We start from the raw sequence: 11,114 nt of genomic DNA, 5'->3' as shown, positions 1-11,114 counted from the left end.
ATATATATATATATATATATATATATATATATATATATATATATATATATATATATATAGATAGATAGATAGATAGATAGATAGATAGATAGATAGATAGATAGATAGATAGATAGATATATATATATATATATATATAGATAGATAGATAGATATATATATATATAGATAGATAGATAGATAGATAGATAGATAGATAGATAGATAGATAGATAGATATATAGATATAGATATTATTCCAAGTGTTGCTTGTTGACATTTATTTTGAATTTGTCTTATTTTCTCTTAAGTTGCAGTGTACTCATTTATAGTTTTATTAAAACTCCTCAGGAACTGCAGTGTCTCATTTATAGCTTTACAATGTAATATAACTGATTTGAATTTAACCTAAATAAAAATTAATTGAAAAGTTGTTCATCTATACAGTGCAGGCTATACAACTCTAGGTAGGAGGCTAGGCAGGATGCATGAACGAGCCGACAAAAGTTACGTTTATTAACACCAGACAAAAGACAATGTAGCACATAGGCTAATACATGGTCAATCACCGACAACATCCACTACTAAACAGGAAAGTTATATACACGCACAGTAACGACACAAAACAAGAAGCAGGTGTGAAACACGGGGAGGGCATGGCTATATGAATGAACACACACGCACACACACACACACATCTGGGAGGAGGGGCCGTACTGTGAAAATTTACACATCATTTATTATTTCATAAAAGCCAAATGCACTACTACTAAATAAATTACATGCAAAAAAGATAACAATTCACAGAAGTATTCAAATTACCTTTCAGCAGATTAACCCCTAATGAGGCATTTACAGTGATGAAACAAATAAAATACTTGCCATTTACTGGCTACCATACATGTTTTTGTATGTTTGTTTTTTGTCCATTTGCTTGATTGCATTTGTGTGTGTGTGTGTGTGTGTGTGTGTGTGTGTGTGTGTGTGTGTGTGTGTGTGTGCATGTGTGCTTAAATTGAATTTAATTTGATGCTGGCATATTCTGTATAATCTGCATTATCCATTGGAGTGGATGCTAGTTTGGTTTTCTGACTGTGTACTACAGTGGAGTAAGTGACATCATCCTGTAGGAATAACACATTAACAATTGTTACATAACACACATGTTTACAAAACACACATTCAGTATGATACACACCTGTTCTTGTGCTGTTTTGCATTTTGCTTTTGGATTTACAGTTGCGTATAGGACACACAAATCTTCCTGCAGAAACACAGAAATGGAAAATTAGCAAACTTGTGTAAACACTAAAACACACTTCACAAAAAGACTGTATATAGGAGTCTATACATGCACACAATTGCACAATTGAAGTGCACCAATTACCTTTATGCACCTATGACCATCATGCAAAAGGCAACAACAATATCCTATATGTGGTGTGAAATCACTGGTACATGTCCAGAACATGTCTCCGTTTTCATATGAATGCAGTGATAAGAGCTGTGCTCCATAAGGGCACAGGTGAAGTGAAACACAGGTAGAATTTAGTGGTCAATCATCCTTGTTCAAAGAAGGACAATATAACCAGCCTTAATACCTACAGGTCAGAAGCTTTAACATCAGTAGTCATGAAATGCTTGGAGAAGCTGGTTCTGTCTTACGTCAAGTCTATCACTCCCACTTCTTTGGACTGATATAGTTTTACAGAGCAATCTGCACTATGCACAGTCACAATCAACACTATGTCTGTACTCATCTGGACCTTCTAGGATCCTATGACAGAGTCATGTATCTAGACTTCAGCTCTGCTTTCAACACAACTAAAAGTGGAACCCTGTGTCTGTCAGGTCATTTTCATCTACCTGTCAGATAGAAAGTAGCTTGTGTGCCTGGAACCTTATCTGTCAGAGCCCCTATCCATCAGCACTGGGGTTCCTCAAGGCTGGACACTCTCAGCCCTCCTCTTCTCTTGCTACACCAACAAGTGCATCTCCAGCTATCATCAAGCAAATGACCCTAACAGGACTCGTTAGCAACACTGACGAAACTGCTAGTGGAGTCAAGTGGCTCGTCTGGCTTTGTGGTGCACTGAAAACAACTTGGAGGTCAACATGCAAAAAGCAGTAGAGATGGATGATACATTTCTGAAATAAGACAACTGTCCATCTCCCTTTGTAACTCAGTACAGTAAGTGATGTGGAGTCTGAGCTTCCTACACACCACCATCTCCACTGATTTCAAACTGGAGATCACAACAGCCATCATCAAAAACATTCATCAAGAGCTGCTTTGTATCAGAAACTCACCATGGACCCCACACAACTAGGGAACTCCACACACTATCTGTATAAAACCCTCTGCCCAAGTATTTGGTACTGCTTCAACAAAACCTAAACTTAACCTGTTAATACAAAGTAGCACTCACTTGAACAGGTGAACAAAGCACAGCAGAACAATCCTGTAAAAACACACACACACACACACCATGGAAGATTTGACCTTGAAGGACATGTGCCAGTAATGATGTGGAGGTTGTTTTTCTTATGTTAGAGTGGATGGTATGTGAGCATTCACCTGTGTCTCCTGCTCTCTCTTCTCTTCTGTTTGCCCCTTTCTTAGCCTCGTTTGTCCAGTGTGACAGTGTGATCCACAACTTGTATGCGTGCATGCGTGCGTGCATGTGTGTGTGAGTGTGTGTGTATGTGTATGTGTACATTTGTATCTCCAGCACAAGACCCCCACGAGACCCAGCAGCAGGAGGAGGACAGCTCCCACAGCAGTAGTCATGAGAATATATAATAAATCACCAGCAGGGTTTTGGACATCTGAAGGCAAACGTTATACAAATGTTATGTGTATTTGTGTGTGCGTTAGTGTTTGTGTTTTTACACAGCATGCATTTTAATTGCTTTTTAAGATATTAGGAGACCATGTTGATATGCAGTAAATGCATGTTACCGTCAGTCAGAGTCTTTGCACTGTCAGTAGTGGAAGCATCAGCTGGAGCCTTTGCACTTGTTTTGCCATCAAATCTTGATGTAAATTCTGTTGTTGAGATTCCTGGAGAGGAACATGTGTTTGTTAGCATAAGATGGTGTACTGCTTTAGTACTACTTGTGTTTGCAAGTTTGGCTACAGTACTGACCCATTATAAATGTGTATAGGAACATTCAGGGTGGTTTACATTCGTGACACTAGTAGACATGTGACTGCACCTGAGTGGGGGGGCAGGTGAACAAGCTCATCAGCGCATGTTTAAAAGTTTATTTAAAAACTAATTTTTATAATGAAGTGTTGACTTTCCAAGTAATGGTGTTATATTATAGAGTTAGCACTAATGCAATGGAATTATCCCTCTTGAGCATTGTGATACGGCCACAAAACAAATCAAATTATGTCAAAATAAAATTCCTAATGAAGTATTAGAAGTATTTGAAATATATATTTTAAATCTGTTTTGTATGTTGACCAAAAAGCTGTCAATGTGGGTGTATAGCCTGTAATTAGACTTTTGTGGTTGGGAAATACAGTTTCGCACTGTCACTTTATTGACTGTCATAGTCAGGACACATGAAGAAAAATGCCATTTTCAGGTAAAACATGTCTTTGGACAATTGGGAATACATCTAATATTGGGTGAGATGAGTCAAAAACAGATCACTTCTGTCATTTTGGATAAAGCCTTTAGTCAAACTAGTGTGACTGAAAAATAGTTTGATGCTGGTACTTCCTTAGGACACATGATTTTGGACTTATGAAAGTTAATAAAAAATACAATTTTGAGGTAAAACATATGTATTTGGACAACTGGGAGCACATCTAGTACAAGATGCTAAGTCAAAAACAGTGGATTTCTGTCATTTTGTGAAGTATTGTGAAGTAATACATTTTACATCAAATTTTTATTTTTCATAAATGTTGACATGTGCTCACTATGATATCAAAATGCCAGTGCAAAACAGTATTTCCCCAACCACAGTAGTTTGAGGTTTCAGTTCACACAGTTCCTACTTACTGTTTGTGGATGGTCATAGTTAGGACACATAACTCTTTAAGAAAAATGTCATTATGAGGTAAAATAGATAAAATAGTTATTTGGACAACGGAACACATCTAGTACTAAGCAATGAATCAAAAACAGGACATTTCTGTCACTTTGGGTGTATAAGATGTAGTGTGGCTGGGAAACAATTTTACACTGGCAGTTTATTGATACTGTCATGGTCCAACTATACACTTTAGAAATAACATGAAAGACAAAATGAGGGTCAGTGACATTATGGATTGTTTCCAGAAGATTAAGTCATGATTTAAATCCCAGTCAAGTATTTTTAAAGTACAAGACAACTTTAACCACAAATACACCCCTATAAAAATGGATGAAATGCATATTTACCCTGGACTTGTTTTAGCTGTCCTTTTGCAAACAAACATCTACCAAGTGTCACGTCGACCGAACTCCAAGCACACTACAACACCCAACATGCCATTCGTCGCAAGGTCAAGGACTCATCCAATCATACACATTCATTCAGATCCTCATCACCAGAATATTGACAGCAGCTGTTTTCTACTTCCCACCTGTATATAAACCTCTTTAGACCTCACCAGCATTCCGAGGTATTGCCACTAGTTTCGACTGTGCATACCGAGCGTTATTTCCTTGATTGCTTTCCCATGTTTCGTTTGTGCTTTTTGCTCTCCAGACTACTGATTTTTTCCTACCCCGTTTGTATAGTTTGCTTGGTTTGTTATTGCTCTTTGGTTGTTGGACTCGGACTGTTTACCTGTATGATTTGGATTACCCCAGCCTTGGCTTTCCTTGTTTTGACCCTGGCCTGTTCACCCATCACAAAGTTGGAACAAAATAAATCTCTCTCTACATCTGCGAGCATCTGGCTTTACCTGTCCCACACACCAAGCCACATCAGTGAGAAAACACTACCCAAGTGACCTGTAGCATTCATACTATGTCCAGTATATCAGCCTTTGATGGTCTAAGAGTGCTCTTTAGGTGTAACAGGTGCTACAGGTACAATGTAACACTAGTTTGCTAAAGTTCAGTTTATTTATGAGATTATCAATGCACTAAGCATATGGATCTAAGTTACTTACCTTTAAAAGTGAGTTTGATGTATAGTTGTTCATATTCCTTATGCATACAATCGCAATCTCCCTCATCTTCATCCGTCAGGTGTGATATGAGTAGAGAGAGATTTCCTGGAGCGTGAGCAGTACCTAGCTGATCTCTGTTTCTGTGCTGTTTACTCTCACTGGAGATCACATCCCATGTTTTTCTTTTTGGGTGGTATTTCTTCCAGGTGAAACTCTCAGGTTTGGCAAGCAAGTCTATGCAGCTGCAGGGTAGCAGTACTGAGTCTCCTGTATGTGCAGTGATGTGTTTTGTCTCCCTGTTGTGTTCCAATACGCAACCTGTAAAAACACACCCCACTGTCAGACTCCACCACATTTGCTTGTTAGATTAATAAATATTTATTTTAATATTATATGATTTTTAGCATTGTTCTAATGACATTCACTATCCTTATAACAATGATAGTTATAACTGAGCAATTTGGTTGCTCCATTTAGGTAACAATTTGAGCTTTGTTTGTTAATGCAGTTCACTTCATATAGGATACTGTAAGGGTTGGTACCAGGCCAAGGCGTCAAGTCAACCACACCACTAATCAGGTTTAACACCCAACAGCTGGGTTAGACCTAATAAAAGCCCCGTGACCCAGTCATTCAGAGCTGGGTGTTTGCTAAATATTTGAGCCAAGCTCCTAGCTGGTAACTTCCTGCTACACCTCACTTCTTATCTGTGAGGGTGTTTGTGTTTTTACACCTTCCCTCTCGAATCTGTCTCTCTCCCAAGGCTTCCCTTAGCCATTCAAGTTGTTCCCTGTTTTCTGGTCTTGTTTGGGAAATTTTAGTTTGGTTTTCCTCAGTGCATCGGGGTTGCCATTTCTTCCTGTTACGTCCTTTGTTCTCCCCTTTTCCATGCTCGGCATGGTGTTTAGTTTTTTTCCTTTTGTTTTACCTGATCCAAGATCTAACTGTTTTGGACAAGGGTGCACCCTTGTTAGAGTGTGGTTGCTCACCCAGTAGGCTATTAGTATCATCACTTAGATGACCTGGGTTCAAGCCTGCATTACATATATGTTCTTGAACTGTTTTACAGATAATCTTTCCTACAAAGGGCCATACTGATAGATACTTTGTTTCCCAGCATTCATACGTGACTCTACACTGGATCCTACTTTTCAAAGCCCTATTAATATGATCAGTTAATTATTCATGTTGTGTTTATGACCTGATTATATATAATCTTGCATTCAGAATGTGATTGTGTTTATTTTTGATGGGGTGTGATGTTTGGTTGTTAGATTGTAGATTGTGTTGTGGTGGTTTTTCATGGTGCTTTTATTACCTAGTTTGATTTTTTTTTTTTTCAAACTACCTTTCAGGAATTTCTGCTAAGCTTACTGTGGCCTGCACAGTGTTGTATTACCAAAGCTTGAGGAGCTGAAGACAGACCTGGTAGCTGTTAAAGAAACACACCACCTAATGGTGGCAGGTTATGGTGGGGCTCATGAAGACATTGAAGACCCATATGAGGATGTCACCACAGATGCTTCAACAGATGATGAATTCTAGACTCCATCCTGTCCACTGCATTTACCACATTAATTTCAAATCTGTATGCCTATATAATACATGTAATGACGTTTTTATCCTTGTCTCTTTGTAGCTAGGTTGTTTGGTTGGGTGTTCTTTATAGGCTATAAGAAAATTAAAAAATGTATGCTAACCTTATTTCTTTTCAGCAGTAATTAACCTTTGTGAAGATGTGATCAAAACGTTGTGTTATAAAGCACATATTGGAATAACCCCTGTAAAAACCATGTGCAGGTTATTTTGGGGCTACAATCCTGCACTTTTAAAAAATATATTTTTAAAAAATAATAAACCATTTGAATCAGTAATGAACGGAGCATTTAATTCTGTTTGTCTAGTTGTTCAATTTCATAATATAAGCATATATTATGCAAGAAAGTGTTTGCATAACGGCGTAGCCTTGGTACTGAAACACCAGAGTAAAGATAAGCCGTTTTGTTGAACATTGTACTGTGATCAATAAGCCTAATTTTCAGTTAAAATTGTATAATTTCTTAAGAATTTATTATTATAGTTGTTGTTTAGGTTGCATTTTGATCCTTAATGAGTGTTCAAATGACTTTGGATTATAGCGAATACAGAGTGAGTGAATTGTACCTATGTGGAATGATTACTAATTAATTAATATATAGTTTACATGTATAGGTTATATTTACTTTATTTATTTAGATTTTTTAATCTGAGCCTGATAACAAAATTATAGCATAAAGAGGGGGAAATTATTTTAAAATGTGATAGTGTGATTTCTGATATGAGACTATAATGTCATTTCAGCTGCACTTTTTTCATTGTTCTAAACAACCACTGAACAGAATTTAGCGCTCGATTATGTCATAATTTGTGTCATTCTATTTCCGACCCCAGATCAGTGTACTGAGCGGATTTGCCGATGACGATCATTTTAGACAAAACATCAACAGAGACTACACACAATTCTTCACGCATAAGAGGTACTGAGAAACGAAAACAAAACGTAAGTAGCATTTAGTTTTATCTACAAAGGCAGATACTAAATATTTGATAACGGCCCGCCGCCTGCAGTGGGAGTTCATGATCTTGTGTGAAACCACGACTATGTAGTCACACACACCTGCACCGGGTTATTCTCTTAATGTCTGTGTGTGTTTAAACCCCGGTTGGTGTGTGCATCCTTGTCGGTCTGTGTTCTCGCTAATGTTCACGTACGTGGTGCACTTTATGTTTGTAAGCTGTGTTCAACGTTGCTCATGTTCATCTTGCCTGTTTCGTGTGAGCGCCACTGTGTTCGTTATTCGTGTTCGTCTAATGAACATCTGTCTATGTCAAGGGAGTTTGTGGGACCTGCGGCACTCGGGCCGTCTCAGCTGTTTAATTTAACGGACCGCACAAATATTTTAAAATGCGGCATAAGTGAGCAGAGAATGAACTAACTAAAAGGAAATGTTGTTAAATAAAAGGGGAAGTAGCTAAAAGTATTCGCGTAACTGAACTCCATTAGATGAAATGCGTTGACTGAGACAAGGGAAAGTGACTTCTGCGCTTGTTTTAGAAAAGCCTCTGTAAGACCACGAGTGTGGCCATTATGCACTGTCGGACAACAGGCAAACTTTGATTCACATTTTTAACATTTGTAGAAGAAATTGAGCTAAGGTTGGCCATTTGTTCTGTTATATAACTATATTAAACAATAAAATCTATAGGCTTTGATTTCTCATTTCCATAGAGTTATGAAACTAGGCTACAAAATTAATCCTGTGCACAAATGCATGTAAAATAAGCCTTGTTTTATAGAAAATTGTGTTGTAATCAAAGCCTAATTTTCAGTTCAAATTCAATTACCTCTTAGAAATAAGTCTTTAATTTTCAAAAATGTATTTTTTTTAGTTGTCCAAAAACATACAAATGTTGACTTTTTAAAAGAAATAAAACGGCTTTATTATCGTTCAATACAATAGAACTTTCTTCTGTCCTTTCTAGATGCCAAGGGACAACTTCATTATTAATTAATATCATTACCAGAAGACACAAGAGTCATAGAGACCCTGCTACCATTGCTGGGTTTAAGCAGCATTACTCGGCCAATCTGGGAGAAAGTGTAAGCGTCTACATCATTTTTTACTATAATTTTAATAAAAATTTATATACACTGTATCCACAGTTTTATTTATTTAGCCTTCACACTTTCCTGACTTGTACAGATGGTAGCCCAAAATATGCTGTCCATTAGTGGAGTTTCCACTGCCCAGGTGGGGTCAATGGATGATTCATTTCCTTTACAATTCATCACTATTTCTCATTTCTCACCCAAGAAACAGGAGGACTGTAAGAAGGTTCGTACCATCCCGAGCAGATCTGCTGAATACTTTATGATCACAGAGTCAATGGGAGAGATTTGCTCTTTGGACCACAGCGCCCATGTAGAAGGTGCAGATGTACTTTCTTGAAAAAATCTAGCTTTCCATTAAGAACACACAGTAGGACATGATGTTTGTTCTCTTTAAATATGTGCCTGTACTTTATTATGTAATTACATTTTTATTGATTCTTTTGGGGAAAAAAAACATCTGTAGATGTAAGAGAGGATCTGGGTGGAGTAGCGGAATCTTTTACAGAGGCAGTCAAAGTGGAGAACACCCCAGCTGGTGAGTAGCATCAAAGCACCACATCAATTATCAGAGTGTACATACATCCACTCCATGGACACCAGTTTAAAAATTCTACTTTTATTTCAAATATAAAGGCTCAGAATGCCAGAACTTGAAGAGAGTACGCATTTTCTTCAGACGAGCGTGGCAGGCTATAAAAAGCACCTTGTCCTGTGCCAGGCGCTCCAACAAAATTAGCCCTACTCTTTAACTTTTCCCAGCTCTTTTTACCAATTTATTTTGTATTTCTTTTTTCCCTTCATTTTCCCCAACCTGTCTTTTCATTTTCTGAAATATTTTTTTACTTTTTTATTTATTTTTGATTAATAAACTTTACTTCATGCAAAGATATAGTCTGTTTGCATTCTGGACCTTTTAATCATATTTTTCATTCTAAGACTAGCCAAGGGTATGATTCTAATTCGGCCAAATAAATCTTGAATGATTCAACTCACTTTAATAACATTTTTAGATTAGCACATATATATACAGTTTCATGTCACTCACCTTTAGTGAGAGGATGTACAGTAAAGGGAAAACACAAACTGAGCATCCTTGTCTCAATGGAAACACCACTGACCTCCCAGCACACACTGACAACTCAACACCCAGATCTCCACTACCACTGTGGACACACACTGACTCCAGAACTCTCACAGCATTTCTTCAGTACTCCAGACCCTAATGTCCACCCAGCAGAGAGGAACTGGGAACAAATTAACTTGGCCACAGCTCTTATGTTTCTTTTCAAGTTCACATCACCAGCTTTACGGAGACATACAAAACCACACACAGTGCCATCATGTCCTTTGACCTGTGAGGACTCTGGTTGTTTCTTCCTTTGTGATGTATCCCACAACCCCACACTGACCATGATGCTGCATCTGTGAAACCATATAGGAGACACACATGCTCATTATAAAGCAAAGGGGGTGGAGTCTGATGTAGAGGAGAGAAACAAACAGACATATTATCCCCTCACTCTTATTCTCAAACTCCTCTTTCTAAGTTTATAGTTTTAAAATTCAGTTTATAGAGTTAATCACCTCAAAGCTTGCGCTCATACAAATTTTTGCATTACTTTTTCATGACTTTATATATTTTATGTTTGCACTATCTTATGATGTCCTGTGTACTTAATATTTTATTCATTGTATCAAATTTGTTTTATTGGTAAATATACTTTGAACTATTATGCACTGTCACTACAGAATGCTGTCTGCTTTATGTCTCCAGAGACTATAAGCATGCAAACACACACACACACACACACACACACACACACACACACACACACACACACACACACACACACACACACACACACACACACACACACACACACATTCAAGAATTTTTAGATAGTGAGAGGACCTGCTTTTTGTTTGGTTTTTCAGTTTCCACATCACAATAATTTGTTGTGGACAATTGCTTATGCAGAAAAGTTCTTTAAGATTTTTTGTGAGTAATGTGAAGTTCTGAATTTACTGAATGAGTCAAAAACAAACAACAAAAACCTGCATTACTCACAATAAGAACCTATTTGAACTTTGATAAACTCTATTAATCAGCCTTTGAACATAGACATGGTTTGGGTAGTATATGAGCAGTCCCTTTTCTCAGTGAAGTACTGACATCTCTCCTCACAGTACACAATATTCCCCAAATTATCAGTAACCATACCAGTCCTACTCATACTAAACCTGTTTTGTACTAAATTAAATTCAAACTGGACCTGCCATTGAGAACACACTGTAGGCTACAGTGTGTTCTCAATGGCAGGTCCAGTTTGAATTTAAGTCCTAGTTTTAGTCTGTGTTTAAAAC

General features: G+C 37.5%; 1 long non-coding RNA gene across 1 annotated transcript; it reads right to left on the bottom strand.

Moving 5' to 3' along the window:
- Window positions 1–291: 291 nt before the first annotated feature.
- On the bottom strand, window positions 292–3,044 carry LOC145659969 (uncharacterized). The gene is made up of 4 exons (XR_014126173.1): window positions 2,942–3,044; window positions 2,409–2,808; window positions 1,178–1,243; window positions 292–1,103 (listed from the first exon to the last, which is right to left on the bottom strand). It is a non-coding gene; the product is annotated as an uncharacterized LOC145659969 (long non-coding RNA).
- Between the last annotated feature and the right edge of the window lie 8,070 nt (window positions 3,045–11,114).

Source organism: Electrophorus electricus, chromosome 2, assembly GCF_041902795.1.
Source record: "Electrophorus electricus isolate QZ-2024a chromosome 2, ASM4190279v1, whole genome shotgun sequence".
Classification (NCBI taxonomy): domain Eukaryota; kingdom Metazoa; phylum Chordata; class Actinopteri; order Gymnotiformes; family Gymnotidae; genus Electrophorus; species Electrophorus electricus.
The sequence above is the reverse complement of the archived record's forward strand: the minus strand, read 5'-3'. Positions and strand labels throughout refer to the sequence as shown.